Source organism: Bombina bombina, chromosome 1 (genome assembly GCF_027579735.1).
Source record: "Bombina bombina isolate aBomBom1 chromosome 1, aBomBom1.pri, whole genome shotgun sequence".
Lineage (NCBI taxonomy): Eukaryota > Metazoa > Chordata > Amphibia > Anura > Bombinatoridae > Bombina > Bombina bombina.
The window spans coordinates 1,127,971,681-1,127,988,158 of record NC_069499.1 but is presented as its reverse complement, the minus strand read 5'-3'; positions in this window follow the sequence as shown (position 1 = coordinate 1,127,988,158).

The window sequence follows — 16,478 nt, the reverse complement described above, 5'->3', positions numbered from 1 at the left end:
ACGCATTCCAGTTTTCCAACTTGGAATTTTCACATTTGTCATCATGCATCCTTGTCCTATTTGGGACATTTCTGAAGCTGGCCAATGCAATTTACTCCAATCAAACCATATATTTTTGAAAAGTAGACAACCTAGGGTATTTCAAATGCTGGTATTTTAACACTTTCCATGCACTAATTCAAATACCAGTCTTTGTCAAACTTTTGGGTAGTCATTTTTTTGTGTTATTTTTCACACACATTGTACTTTAGACATGGATTCTCAGTTCCTGTTATGTGTTACTGCCACAAAAAATACCTCAATATGTGTTAAACAACATCTCCTAAGTACAGTGATACCACCCATGTATAGGTGTGTCGGGTTCTCTGGGGGCTAAAAGGCCTTATTTTTAGGGGACACATTCCATTTTTTCAACTTGGAATTTTCACATCTGTCATCATGCACCCATGTACTATTTGGGACATTTCTGAAGCTGGCCAATGTAATTTACCCCCATAAAATCATATATTTTTGAAAAGTAGATGCCCTAGGCTATTTCAAATGCTGGTATTTTAACACTTTCCATGCACTAATTCAACCACCAGTCTTTGTCAAACTTTTGGATAGTCATTTTCTTGTGTTATTTTTCACACACATTGAGGGATATTTATCAAGCCGTCAACCGCAAATACGCTATAATTCCGCAGCATAATTGTGGCGAACTTGATTTGACCCATTTATCAAAGCCTACAGACCGGCAAAAGTTGAAATTTGTGACGTAACATACGATCCGCTGGTCTCAATGCGACACAGATCGATGCTTACGTCATTACAGATGTTTCAAACACAAATTCGGCACTCTGACAACTTTTGGAAGTTATCAAATTTCTAACATGTATGCTCACCACTATTCTGGCCCAGCATACCTGGTTTTTAATCCGCCACCCTGGAGGACGCAGATGCCATAGGAATCAATGGGAGTCTGAAAGCAGCGAAAGCTTATGTTCGATGCTGCCAAATATCCTATTAATTTCTATGGTAAAAAAACAAATTACGTTTACACCTAACACCCTAACATAAGCCCCGAGTCTAAACACCCCTAATCTGCAACCTACATAATGTTATTAACCCCTATTCTGCCGCTCCCGGATCCCGCCGCCACTAAATATAGTTATTAACCCCTATCCCTCCGCTCCCGGAGCCCACCGCAACTAAATAAATATATTAACCCCTATTCTGCCACTCCCGGACCCCGCCGCAACTAAATAAATGTATTAACCCCTATGCCACCACTCCAGGACCCCGCTGCCACTGTAATAAAATTATTAACCCCTGGCCTTCCACATTACTACCACTAACTAAACCGATTAACCCCTAAGCCGCAAGCCCCCCACATAGCCATAAACTAAATTAAGCTATTAACCCCTAAACCTAACAACCCGCTAACTTTACATTAAAATTACCTCATCCCTATCTTATAATAAATTTAAACTTACCTGTAGAACTAAAATAAACTATATTAAACTATTAATTAACCTACTCTAACTATTATCCTACAATTACATTAAACTATATTAAACTAATAATTAATCTACCATAACTATTATACTAAAATTGCATTAAACTAAAAAATAAATGAACTATATTACATTTCTAAAAACCTAACCCTTCTCAAGTTATTTAAATCTACTATAAAGAGTTACAAAAAAATAACAACTAAGTTACACAAAATAAAAACCACTAAGTTACATAAAATAAAAATGAATGATCAAATATTTAAACTAATTACACCTAATCTAATAGCCCTATCAAAATAAAAAAGCCCACCCAAAATAAAAAAAACCTAGCCTACAGTAAACTACCAATGGCCCTTAAAAGGGCCTTTTGCGGGGCATTGCCCCACAGAAATCAGCTCTTTTACCTGTAAAATAAAATACAAACACCCCCCCAACAGTAAAACCCATCACCCACACAACCAAACCCCCAAAATAAAAACCTATCTAAAAAACCTAAGCTCCCCATTGCCCTGAAAAGGGCATTTGTATGGGCATTGCCCTTTAAAGGGCATTTAGCTCTTTTTCAGCCCAAAGTCCCTAACCTAAAATTAAAACCCACCCAATAAACCCTTAAAAAACCTAACACTAACCCCCGAAGATCCACTTACAGTTTTCGAAGACCAGACATCCATCCTCATCCAAGAGGCAGAAGTCCTCAGCCAAGCCGGCAGAAGTCTTCATCCAAGCAGGCAGAAGTCTTCATCCAGACGGCATATTCTATTTTCATCCATCCGGAGCGGAGCGGCTCCATCTTCAAGACATCCGACGCGGAGCATCCTCTTCTACCGACGTCTGTTGCAGAATGAAGTTTCCCTTTAAATGACGTCATCCAAGATGGTGTCCCTTACATTCCTATTGGCTGATAGAATTCAGCCAATAGGAATTAAGGTGGAAAAAATCATATTGGCTGTTGCAATCAGCCAATAGGATTGAGTTTGCATTCTATTGGCTGATTGGACTAGCCAATAGAATGTGAGCTCAATCCTATTGGCTGATTGGATGAGCCAGTAGGATGAAAGCTCAATCCTATTGGCCGATTGCAACAGACATCGGAAGAAGAGGATGCTCCGCGCCGGATGTCTTGAAGATGGAGCCGCTCCGTGCCGGATGGATGAAGATAGAAGATGCCGTCTGGATGAAAACTTCTGCCTGCTTGGATGAAGACTTCGGCCCGCTTGGATGAAGACATCTGTCGGCTTCGGTGAGGACTTTTGCCGCTTGGATGAGGATGGATGTCCGGTCTTCAAAAACTGTAAGTGGATCTTTGGGGGTTAGTGTTAGGTTTTTTTAAGGGTTTATTGGGTGGGTTTTAAATTTAAGTTAGGGACTTTGGGCTGAAAAAGAGCTAAATGACCTTTTAAGGGCAATGCCCATACAAATGCCCTTTTCAGGGCAATGGGGAACTTAGGTTTTTTTAGATAGGGTTTTATTCGGAGGGTTTGGTTGTGTGGGTGGTGGGTTTTACTGTTGGGGGGGTGTTTGAATTTTATTTTACAGGTAAAAGAGCTGATTTCTTTGGGGCAATGCATTGGTAGTTTATTGTAGGCTAGGGTTTTTTTTTTTTTATTTTTTTTTTTTTTTTTATAGGGCTATTAGAATAGGTGTAATTAGTTTAAATATTTGATAATTTATTTTTTATTTTGTATAACTTAGTTTTTTTTATTTTGTGTAACTTAGTTGTTATTTTTTTGTAACTTAGTAATTCAATATAGTAGATTTAAATAACTTGAGTAGGGTTAGGTTTTTAAATATGTAATATAGTTGATTTAATTGTTAGTTTAATGTAATTTTAGTATAATAGTTAGGGTAGGTTAATATATAGTTTAATGTAATTGAAGGATAATAGTTAGGGTAGGTTAATTAGTAGTTTAATATAGTTTATTTTAATTCTAAAGGTAAGTTTAAATTTTTTATAAGATAGGGATGAGTTAATATTTAATGTAAAGTTAGCGGGTTGTTAGGTTTAGAGGTTAATAGCTTAATTTAGTTTATGGCGATGTGGGGGGCTGGCGGTTTAGGGGTTAATAGGTTTAGTAAGTGGTAGTGATGTGTAAGGCCAGGGGTTTAGGGGTTAATACATTTATTTAGTTGCGGCGGGGTCCGGGAGTGGAGGGATAGGGGTTAATAACTTTATTAGATTTGCGGTGGGCTCCGGGAGCAGCGGGATGGGGGTTAATAACTTTATTTAGTTGCGGCGGGGTCCGGGAGCGGAGGGATAGGGGTTAAACATTTTATTATAGTGGCGGTGTTTAGTGACAGGGTATAAATAAAATTGGGAAAGAGCCGAATAGCAGCGAGATCGATGACTGTTAGTTATCAACAGTCCACTGCTCATCGCCCCGTATTTGGTGCACGGCTTTTTGACAGCTTTTTTTATAAATAAGGAGAGCATATTCAGGTCTGCGGCCGCGATGTTAGGCGAACGTATTGGTGCCGTCAAATGCAGCATAGTTGATGGCTTGATAGATAGGCCTCTATGTGTTTTCTTTTTGCCATTTTAGTTTCTACCCGGTCTCCAGTGCCGTGACATATGAGGCAGCAACTCTGACTATCTGGTTCTGCTATTTCACTAAAAGCAGCATATCCTTTTATTTTATTCTATTTAATATGTGATGTACTTTTTTGGGGCGCCTTATAATTGTGTTTTGTATGTTTCATATGTGTGGTATAGTTTACGCTATATTTTACTCAGGTTTTAATGAGCTAACCAAAACATATACGGCTAGATTACGAGTTTTGCGTTAAGATGAAAAAGGAGCGTTAACAGGTCCTAACGCTGCTTTTTCACTACCGCTGGTATTACGAGTCTTGCAGGTTTAGGGGCACCGCACACTTCTTTGGCCTTACCGCAAACCGTCTTACGTAAAGTTTTTAAAGTCTTTTTTTCTATGGGACTTCCATAGCGCTGATATTACGAGTTTGTCCTGGGAGGCCAAAAAGTGAGCGGTACACCCTCTACCTCTAAGATTCCTAACACATTCTAAAGTCAGTAGTTATGAGTTTTACACTACAACGCTGTAGCATAAAACTCATAACTAAAGTGCTAAAAAGTACACTAACACCCATAATCTACCTATTAACCCCTAAACCGAGGCCCTCCCGCATCGCAAACACTATAATAACATTTTTAACCCCTAATCTGATGCTCCGGACATTGCCACCACTCAAATAAACATATTAACCCCTAAACCGCCGCACTCCCGCCTCGCAAACACTAGTTAAATATTATTAACCCCTAATCTGCCGCCACTAACATCGCCGCCACCTGCATTATACTTATTAACCCCTAATCTGCCGCTCCGGACCTCGCCGCCACCTACATTATATTTATTAACCCCTAATCTGCTTCCCCCAACATTGCAGACACATACATTATATTTATTAACCCCTTATCTGCCCCCCAACGTCGCAGCTACTATTCTAAATTTATTAACCTCTAAACCTAAGTCTAACCCTAACACCCCCTAACTTAAATATAATTAAAATAATTCTAAATAAAACCTACAATTATTATCTAAATTATTCTTATTTAAAACGAAATACTTACCTATAAAATAAACCCTAAGCTAGCTACAATATAACTAATAGTTACAGTACATTGTAGCTATCTTAGGGTTTATTTTTATTTTGCAGGCAAGTTTGTATTTATTTTAACTAGGTAGAATAGTTACTAAATAGTTATTAACTATCTAATAACTACCTAGCTAAAATAAATACAAATTTACCTGTAAAATAAAACCTAACCTAAGTTACACTACAATTAAATAAATTACCTACATTAAATACAATAAAATAAAATAAATTAAATTAACTAAATCACAACAAAAAAACACTAAATTGCAAAAAATAAAAAACAAATTACAAGATATTTAAACTAATTACACCTAATCTAATAGCCCTATCAAAATAAAAAAGCCCCACCAAAATAAAAAAAAACCCTAGCCTAAACTATACTATCAATAGCCCTTAAAAGGGCCTTTTTCTGGGCATTGACCCAAAGAAATCAGCTCTTTTACCTGTAAAAATTTTTTTTACAAACAACCCCCCCAACAGTAAAAACCACCACCCAACCCCCCCAAATAAAAGCCTAACTAAAAAAACCTAAGCTCCCCATTGCCCTGAAAAGGGCATTTGGATGGGCATTGCCCTTAAAAGGGCATTTAGCTCTATTGCAGGCCCAAAGCCCTAACCTAAAAAATAAACCCACCCAATACACCCTTAAAAAAAAGATTCACTTACCGGGAGAAGTCTTCATTCAAGCGGCAAGATGTCCTCAACTAAGCCGGCAGAAGTGGTCCTCCAGATGGGCAGAAGTCTTCATCCAGACGGCATCTTCTATCTTCATCCTTCCAATAAAGGTAGAAAAAATTCCAATCAGCCAATGGAATGCGAGTTCAATCCTATTGGCTGATTGGATCAGCCAATATGATTGAAGTTCAATCCTATTGGCTGATCCAATCAGCCAATAAGATTTTTTCTACCTTAATTCCGATTGGCTGATAGAATTCTATCAGCCAATCGGAATCTAAGGGACGCGATCTTGAATGGCGTCATTTAAAGGTACATTCATTTATTTTTGGGGGGCTTTTTTTATTTTGATAGGGCTATTAGATTAGTTGTAATTACTTTAAATATCTTGTAATTTGTTTTTTATTTTCTGTAATTTAGTGTTTTGTTTTTTTGTGATTTAGCTAATTTAATTTAATTTATTTAATTGTATTTAATGTAGGTAATTCATTTAATTATAGTGTAGTGTTAGGTGTTAGTGTAACTTAGGTTAGGATTTATTTTACAGGTCAATATGTATTTATTTTAGCTAGGTAGTTATTAAATAGTTAATAACTATTTAGTAACTATTCTACCTAGTTAAAATAAATACAAACTTGCCTGTAAAATAAAAAAAAAACCCTAAGCTAGCTACAATGTAACTATTAGTTATATTGTAGCTATCTTAGGGTTTATTTTATAGGTAAGTATTTAGTTTTAAATAGGAATAATTTAGATAATAATTGTAGGTTTTATTTAGATTTATTTTAATTATATTTAAATTTGGGGGTGTTAGGGTTAGGGTTAGACTTAGGTTTAGAGGTTAATAAATTTAGAATAGTGGCGGCGACGTTGGGGGCGGCAGATTAGGGGTTAATAAGTGTAGGTAGGTTGCAGCGACATTGGGGGCAGCAGATTAGGGGTTAATAAATATAATGTAGGTGGCGGCGATGTCCGGAGTGGCAGATTAGGAGTTAATAAGAATAATGCAGGTGGCGGCGATGTTGGGGGCGGCAGATTAGGGGTTAATAAGTGTAAGATTAGGGGTGTTTAGACTCGGGTTCATGTTAGGGTGTTAGGTGTAAACAAAACTTTAGTTCCCCATAGGAATCAATGGGGCTGCGTTATTGAGTTTTACACTGCTTTTTGGCAGGCGTTAGACTTTTTCTCAGCCGGCTCTCCCCATTGATGTCTATGGGGAAATTGTGCACGAGCACGTACGACCAGCTCACCGCTGACTTAAGCAGCGCTGGTATTGGAGTGCGGTATGGAGCACAATTTTACTCTACGCTCACTTTTTGTCTTTTAACGCTGGGTTTGTAAAAACCCGTATTACCAGCGCTGCAGGGAAGTGAGCGGTGAGAAAAAACTGCACGTTAGCACCGCACAGCTCCTAACGCAAAACTTGTAATCTGGCCAATAGTATTTTCAGATGCTTGTAGATATTTGAGATCTATTTACTAATCCTTTTTAGTACTATTTTGTGTGCACATCATAAGGACTCTTTAATGTGTATGTTATAATAATAATATAATAATAATCTCTTAAAATATTTACACTGATAGCATTTTTCGTATATGTATTATTTTGAATTTTAAACACTTTGTCTTTGAGCTTTGAAAGGAGGCTCTTAGTCAAATATAGTGATGTCGCAAATAGTTCGCCGGCGAATAGTTCCCGGCGAACATAGCATGTTTGCGTTCGCTGCGGCGAGCGAACATATGCAATGTTCGATCCGCCCCCTATTCGTCATCATTGAGTAATACTTTGACCCTGTACCTCACAGTCAGAAGACACATTCCAGCCAATCAGCAGCAGACACTCCCTCCCAGACCCTCCTACCTCCTGGACAGCATCCATTTTAGATTCATTTGGAAGCTGCATTCTTAGTGAGAGGAGGGACAGTGTAGCTGCTGCTGATTTAATAGGGAAATCGATAGCTAGGCTAGTGTATTCAGTGTCCACTACAGTCCTGAAGGACTCATCTGATCTCTGCTGTAAGGACAGCACCCCAAATAGCCATTTTTAGGGCTAGAACATCAGTCTGCTTTTTTTTTTTCCTGTGTAATCTAATTGCAGTTGCCTGCCTGCCAGCGTGTGCGTCAGGCTCACAGCGTATACTGTGCCCACTTGCCCAGTGCCACCACTCATATCTGGTGTAACAGTAGTGTAGATTTAAAAAAAAACAACACTTTTTTGACTGTGAAATAATAGCAGACAGCTGCCAGTACCCAAGGTGGCCGCCAATAAGGCAGATGGGGAGGGTTAGAGAGCTGTTTTGGGGGGGATCAGGGAGGTTGGGGGCTAAGGGGGATGCTACACCACAGCATATGTAAATATGCTAAAAAAAAACTTAAAAAACATTTAAAAACCTTTTATTTTAGTACTGGCAGACTTTCTGCCAGTACTTAAGATGGCGGGGACAATTGTGGGGTGGGGGAGGGAAGGGAGCTGTTTGGGAGGGATCAGGGGGTCTGATGTGTCAGGTGGGAGGCTGATCTCTACACTAAAGCTAAAATTAACCCTGCAAGCTCCCTAAAAACTACCTAATTAACCCATTCACTGCTAGCCATAATACACGTGTGATGCGCAGCAGCATTTAGCGGCCTTTTAATTACCAGAAAGCAACGCCAAAGTCATATATGTCTGCTATTTCTGAACAAAGGGGATCCCAGAGAAGCATTTACAATCATTTATGCCATAATTGCATAAGTTGTTTGCAAATAATTTCTGTGAGAAACCTAAAGTTTGTGAAAAAGTGAACAATTTTTTTTTATTTGATCACATTTGGCGGTGAAATGGTGGCATGAAATATACCAAAATGGGCCTAGATCAATACTTTGGGATGTCTTCTAAAAATATATATATATATACATGTCAAGGGATATTCAGGTATTCCTGACAGATAGCAGGGTTCCAATGTAACTAGTGCTCATTTTGAGAAAAAGTGGTTTTGAAATAGCAAAGTGCTACTTGTATTTATTTCCCTATAACTTGAAAAAAAAGAACATGTTAACATTGGGTATTTCTAAACTCAGGACAAAATTTAGAAACTATTTAGCATGGTTGTTTTTTGGTGGTTGTAGATGTGTAACAGATTTTTCAGGGCCTGCCAGGGCACAGTGTCACACCAGTGCAATTCATATCTGGTGTAACAGTAGTGTACATTAAAAATATTAAAATACAATTTTGACTGTAATAGATTGAATAGCAGTTAGTTGCCTGCAAGCGTGTGTGTCAGGCCTACAGCGTCTACTCTGCCAACTTCTGCCAGTGCACAGTGCCACTCATATCTGTTGTCACAGTAGCTTGCACGCATAGTACCACTAATGGAAAAAAAAATGACAGGCAGAGGCAGGCCAACCCGCAGGGGCCGTCGTGGTCATGGTGCTGTGATTCCCTTTGGCCCTAGAATAATGCCCAGTGTTCAGAGGCCACGTACCCTGAACTCGAAAAGTTCTGAGGACATAGTTGACTGGCTAACACAGGACACCCAATCTTCTACAGCTTCCGCTCGGAACCTTGACGCACCATCCTCCTCCAGCTTAGCTTTGGGCACCTCTCAAGTTACCACTAGCCTGCCTGCCGCCACCACCAACACTAGCACCACAGCCGCTTCACTTGATCTGTCAGAGGAGTTATTTACACATCAGTTGGAAGAAATAAGTGATGCGCAACCATTATTGCCAGAGGATGTAGATAACAGGGATATGTCTCAGTCAGGCAGCATTACATACATGGAAGTACAGTGTGATGATGATGATGTTGTACCCGCTGCAGGAGTTTGGTCTGTCACTGTGAAGCGGGCGTAACCCTTACACTACCTGATCGATACAACATCATACCTGATGTTTTAAAGTACGTTATTCCAAACAATTTAGGAATGTTAGGTGATTTATGCCCTTTATGGATTAAAACCAGACTCTGCATCAACTATGTAATTTTCCATTGGAGTTTTGCCATGGATCCCCCCCCCAGCACGCCACAGTCCAGGTGTTAGTCCCCTTTAAACAACTTTCCCATCACTATTGTGGCCAGAAAGAGTCTCTGTGGGTTTTAAAATTCGCCTGCCCATTGAAGTCTATGGCGGTTTGCCCGGTTCGCCAACTTTTGCGGGAGTTCGCGTTCGCATTTCGCGAACCCAAATTTTTAGGTTTGCGACATCACTACCCACTATACATAATTTGATCAATTTAATGTTAAAACAAGCAGTAATGGTACAGTTTGATAGTATTAATGGGTTGGACAAGAGTATTAAAAAGTATTGCAGTAAATGGCTCAGTTTTATTCAAACTCATGAGAATAATACACAGGCCCAATTTTTGGTGCCCTTTATGACATGTAAATATGTTGAGGATATACTCCAGAGAGGGACTATGTAAATGTACACATATTGAGGGTGGGGGGGGGGGGAGAGAGCCTTTTCTTCCCCCCCCCCCCCCCCGTTTATTTCTGGTCTCTAATTGTAGATTTAAACTTTCCTGTAATTCCTTGATAAGAAGACATTGATAGGGATTTATTCAACTTTTTGATGCCTGTCACTATAAAGAGTGACACGCTTGGTAGCTTGTTTCTGGTTATTCTTTTTACTTTTATGCTCCAGTAAATCAAGTGTATAATCTAATTACACTTTTTCTCTGCAATAGAAATAAAAAGAACATGATGTAGAAAAAAATAGTTAGGGGGTACTAACTGGTTCTGATAATAAATATAATTATTTTAAGACTATAGAAAATTTAAGTGATGGATAAAGTAGAATTTAATATAGTGATAATGATATTGTTTTCTATGTATGTAATTTAAACTATTATGCTTGAGGATGCATGTAAACTTATTTATGCTTTCTTTGTATCTATGAGAAATATGGCATCTTGTTATATGTACCCTGCTTTCTGGAAATAATAAAAATTCATAAGCTAAAAACAAAGGAGACTCAGAGAAGCCAGTGGCCCACCACTTCGCCAAATGCAATCACGGCGTATCAAGTCTAAGATCAATGCTGATTGACCATATACCTCCTCTAGCAAGGGGTGGCAATAGAGCCAAGAAGTTGTTACAAATGGAAACAAAATGGGGGGCGGAGCCGGCCGAGAAAGAACATGGTCGCACAAAGCTAAAGCTCCGATCATATCCACTTGATGTATCATATAAAGAAGGGGCAAATGCTCTTTATTTGGGTATTGAAAGGTGCCCTATAAAATCTGAACAGGGGAACAAGGTTCCGGTACCAAAACCTGAGCGGCAAACAGCGGGGAAGGCAAGAACACAAGCACCATCAACGGAGGCCGCACTGAAGCGCCAACTCGGCATGTAACATCCCGCGACCAGAGTACTGCAGCGGCGGATAAACCTGAGAGTGTGAAGGCCATAACTTGAAAAACGCTTCTAGGGGCAATCGAGTGTAAAGAGTTTCATATAGAAAACAGGTCCCCAATATTGAACTTATCAGAACACGCATCTGACAAAAGGCCTCTGGATAACACAAGCCGGAGAGCGGTAACGACTCAAGCTGAAAGTAAGTCAGACCTCGATAACTTTTACTGGGGCCACTATCTAAAAGCATTACCCTTACAGTTTTAATCGCAAGACTACTGCGACACAATATTGCTTTATACACAGGATATAAGGACATTCTGATCTGAATAAAGCGCTCTCACAGAATTACACTTATTATTCTCTTCTTATTGCACAAGCACAGAGTCCCATAATAATAAAGACACCCGGGGTAAAGAAGAGACAAAATTCAAATTCGAAGTTTAATATACAAAGACCTTACATTGTTTTAAACATACTTAAGTGCTTCACATACCCAGATCAATATGGCGGCCAGAAAACCAAGGTCAGACAAGACACAGAAGAATACAACCCCCAGTGGAGGGAAACTAAAATCCTTTTTCAAACCATTTGACAGTGTAAACGCATTATCGTTAGAGACTGCACAAATGGACATGTCAGATCTCACAGAACACACAGATGATTCTGCTCCCATAACAAGGGCAGACCTGAATCTACTCCTCACTAAAAATGACCTCAGCACATTCATGGTACAAGTCAGCACAGCAATAAAAGATGGTCTGGCCGAAGTTAAAAGGGATGTTAACGCTCTGGGCCACAGAGTACTCCATCTTGAAGAGCAAGCAGAGGAAAATACAAAGACCACTGATGATATGACCATTGCATTACAACAGCAAAACACCACAATCTTACAATTGCAATCGCAAGTTGAAGACCTCGACAATAGAGGAAGACGCCACAATTTGAGAATTAGAGGGGTACCGGAGGAAATTCTACCACCACAAATCCCCTCATACCTACAAAATTTATTTAAATTTCTGTTGGGACTTAACAAAGATGACACAATAATTCTAGACAGAGCACACCGAGCCCTCAGGGCAAAACCCCCACCAACTGGGCCACCCAGAGACATAATACTATGCTGCCATAAATTTGCAGACAAGGAGAACATACTGTTGGCGGCAAGGAAAAAATCCCCAATCAGATTTGGAGAAGACTCCATCCAGATTTTCGCTGATCTTAGTCCCCTAACATTAGCAAAACGAAAGGAGGCCAGGTACCTTACACTACACCTGGCTGAATTAAACATACCCTACAGATGGGGTTTCCCATTTGCTATCAGAGTCATCAAGAACAATAAAACCTATATCTACAAAGACCCAGAAGATCTAGAGACATTTTGTCAACAGCTGGATATCCCTCAACCCTCTTTGCCTTCTATTAAAGACCTTATATCGGATAAACCAGCCCACAGAAAATCCAACACACAGGACCAAAGATCTGACTGGATGACAGTACCGAACAAGAGAAGAAACACCACTATTGCTCCACAAGCCCAGACAGAAATGGACGGTGAATCATCATGAAAGAGACACTTTGCTTTTCTTTGCCTCTGGGTGGGATACCTCCCCGCCATACTTTTACTCAGCTACTGATAAGTATTTGGTTATATTGACACTTTATGCAGACTTGCACTAAAATGCCGGAAAGCATTGGGAGACTCTCCCCCTCATTACACCTATCACCTTAACTCCCCTAAATTAACGAATTCATGCCCCCGAATTCAACCCGATTTAAGACCTAATAACAGTCAACATCAAGATTGGATTGGCATATTTGGTGCCTCACTCCCTCCACCCTTTTTAGTCTTTAGTACTCCGCTTATCGGAAGTATCCGTTACCCCATCCCCTTCTCTCATCCCTCCTAAGTGTGTGATGCTAGATCTTCACACATCATATTGTTCAAAATGTTATTGTTGTTATTGGATGTTATTTTTATATGGTTTGAAATATTTACATGTCTTATTTATCTATTTCAATCTAGAAACCACCATCTATTTCCTTCTCTTTCTCTGCACTTCTCTTGGAGACCCGAAAACAACTTCCTCTTATGTAGTTATCTTCTGTCTCTCTTCTACCCTTGTTGACAGAACTCTGCAACCCACGAAATGGCCGAACTATCAAATGGTAAGAAAATATTGTTCTCCAACATATACACAAGAACATGGCTAACCCAATAGTTAATATCATTTCACAAAACACGAAAGGCCTCAACTCACCCACGAAGAGAGCAATTGCATTGCGGAGCCTAGCCAAACATAATAACTCTATTTTATTTCTTCAAGAGACACACTTTGTAAAAGAGTCAGAACCTAAATTCCACTCTAGGGAATTCACAACAGGCTATTATAGCTCAAACAAAGTAAAAAAAAACGGGGTATGTACCCTCTTCCACAAAAACATACAATTCCAGCTCAATAAACAGATAACGGACAATGAGGGCAGAATATTGATATTGACGGGACTCATGTTCCACCAACCAGTAACGTTAGTCAATGTTTATGCCCCTAATGGCAAAAAAGCTCAATTTTTCCAAACATTACAAAATTTAATTGTAGAACATAAGACGGGAATTCTTATATTAGGAGGAGATTTAAATGTTACTCTAAATCCCTCACTCGACGCCTCCTCTTACAGACCCACAGCCCAAACGAGACCACCTAACCTAGTATTCAAATTTCTAACACACTTAGGCTTACTTGATACTTGGAGATTGAAGCACCCCACGCAGCGCAATTACACCTTTTTCTCTTTCCCCTGGTCAGTGTACACTAGAATTGACTACATTTTCATAGACAGAAACCACCTATCTATACTTAAAGATGCGGACATCCAACCGACCCCATGGTCGGACCACTCCATGGTCAATACACAGCTACAATGGCCTAACCACCCCACCACCCCATTTATTTGGAGACTGGACGACTCCCTAATGCACACCCCACACACAGTAAAGGCAATAGAAGCCTCCTTAAAAGAATACTTTAGTATTAATATGACTCCCACCACTTCACCACACATGCTATGGGAGGCCCATAAGGCAGTAATTAGGGGGCACTGCATCAAACATACAACTTACAGGAAAAAAATCTACAACCAAACAATAAATAACCTGACTACTCAACTAGCCCGCCTGGAATTAGCACATAAAAACTCCCCAAAGAATAATATACTACTTAAACAGGTAACAGACACCAGGCTAGAACTTAACAACACATTGTTAAAAGAAGCACAGAGACGAGCGTTACACTTAAAGAAAACCTTCTACTTTGAAGGCAACAGGGCAGGCTCACTCTTAGCTAGAGCCTTAAAAACTCAGACGTTAAAATCACAGATACATAAGATAACAACACCTGACAAAACAGATATCTTAGACAGCGAGGGAATCGCTAATCATTTCAGGGAATACTACTCTAAACTATATAACCTTGAAAGAAAAGACTCCCAGGAACACTTAACACAAATGCAGGATTACATCAACAAAGCAGACCTACCTACCTTACACCCAGAACAACGCGAAATAATGGAAAGTCCCATAAGCCTACTAGAGGTCTATACAGCAATAAAAGACCTGCCGACCGGCAAAAGTCCGGGCCCAGATGGCTTCTCAAACATGTACTATAAGACATATAAACACATCTTGGCCCCACATTTACTCAATCTATTTCAAACGTTAGAGGAAGGTGGTACCCTATCTCAAGATATGCTTTCAGCGCATATCTCGGTCATACCCAAGCCACAAAAAAATTTAACAGACCCCAGCAGTTACAGACCAATATCGCTCCTAAATACAGATATAAAGATTCTTGGAAAAATATTAGCAAAAAGAATTAATGTAGTTTTACAATCCTTAATCCACACTGACCAAGTGGGATTTGTCCCCGGACGGGAGGCGAGGGACAATACCATTCGGGTTTTGACTCTCATTTCCTATGCCAAACATAAAAAACTTCCTGCCGCCCTCTTGGCGATCGACGCCGAGAAGACGTTTGACCGCATCAGCTGGGGATTCCTTACTGAGTCATTGAAAGCGATAGGATTTGGCCCGCACATGATTGCCCGAATACTTAGCCTTTACAAAAGCCCAACAGCCAAAGTCAAAGCAAACGGAATGCTTTCTAACCCCTTTCAGATCCAAAATGGTACACGTCAAGGTTGCCCCCTATCCCCCATACTTTTCATTATAACTATGGAAGTATTCGCGGCGCATATACGGCGCAATCAGGACATCCAGGGAATTAAAATAGGCCCACACGACTTCAAAATCGCGATGTATGCAGACGACGTGATCTTCACAATCACTGACCCACTCCTGACAGTACCCAAGATATTGAATGAAATTAACACCTTTAGTCAATTCTCAAACTTCTCTATAAACACACAGAAGTCAGAGATTCTAAATATTTCCATGACACAAACAGACTTTCTTAACATGGCAGTTGACTGCCCAATGATCGCCCGGAATGGATCAATAAAATACCTAGGAGTCCACATCTCCCCCAGTCATACACAACTATTCAAAGAAAATTACTCCAAACTTATAACAACAATCCAACAAGACCTCCGTACCTGGGCCCTAAAGCCAATTTCATGGTGGGGACGCACACAATGCATTAAAATGACCACATTACCTAGGATCTTATACTTATTACAGGCAGTACCTATAAATCTCCCTAAATGGTATTTAGCACAATTACAGAGACACATTAATGCTTTTATTTGGGGGAAGAGCAGACCCAGGGTCAACAAAACCAACATGTACAGAACAACAGTAAATGGAGGACTGGGACTACCTGACCTAACAACTTATTACAATGCAGTAACTTTACAAAGAGTTCTGGATTGGCACAGAGCAGGTGATACAAAAGCATGGGTGTCCCTAGATTCCAACATTCTAAAAGTTCCGTCAGTGGGAGCACTATGCTGGGTGCCGAAACCTCTGCGCCCCCCCCAATGCAATGATCTACCGATCCATAAACATATCTTTGACACATGGGACAGCATTACAACTCACCAAACCCACATCACGGGGCCTCGTTCTCCCCTTTTTCCTATCCCCTTAAATTCTGAAATGATAGGAGGCTTAGACAGAGGACAACAGAGATTGACGGAGTGGGGATATACAATCCCACTGAAAGAATTCACACTAAATGGGAAATTAATAGCAAGAGAAAACCTAAATACGGTTGCAGGAGGCAGGTACACTAATTGGTTGAAATATTCACAATTAAGACATTTTATCTATACCTCCCCACATCAGAAAGATTACCTTAGAGCCCTTACCCCCTTTGAGAACCTTTGCACAGGTGAAACCCCCTTGCG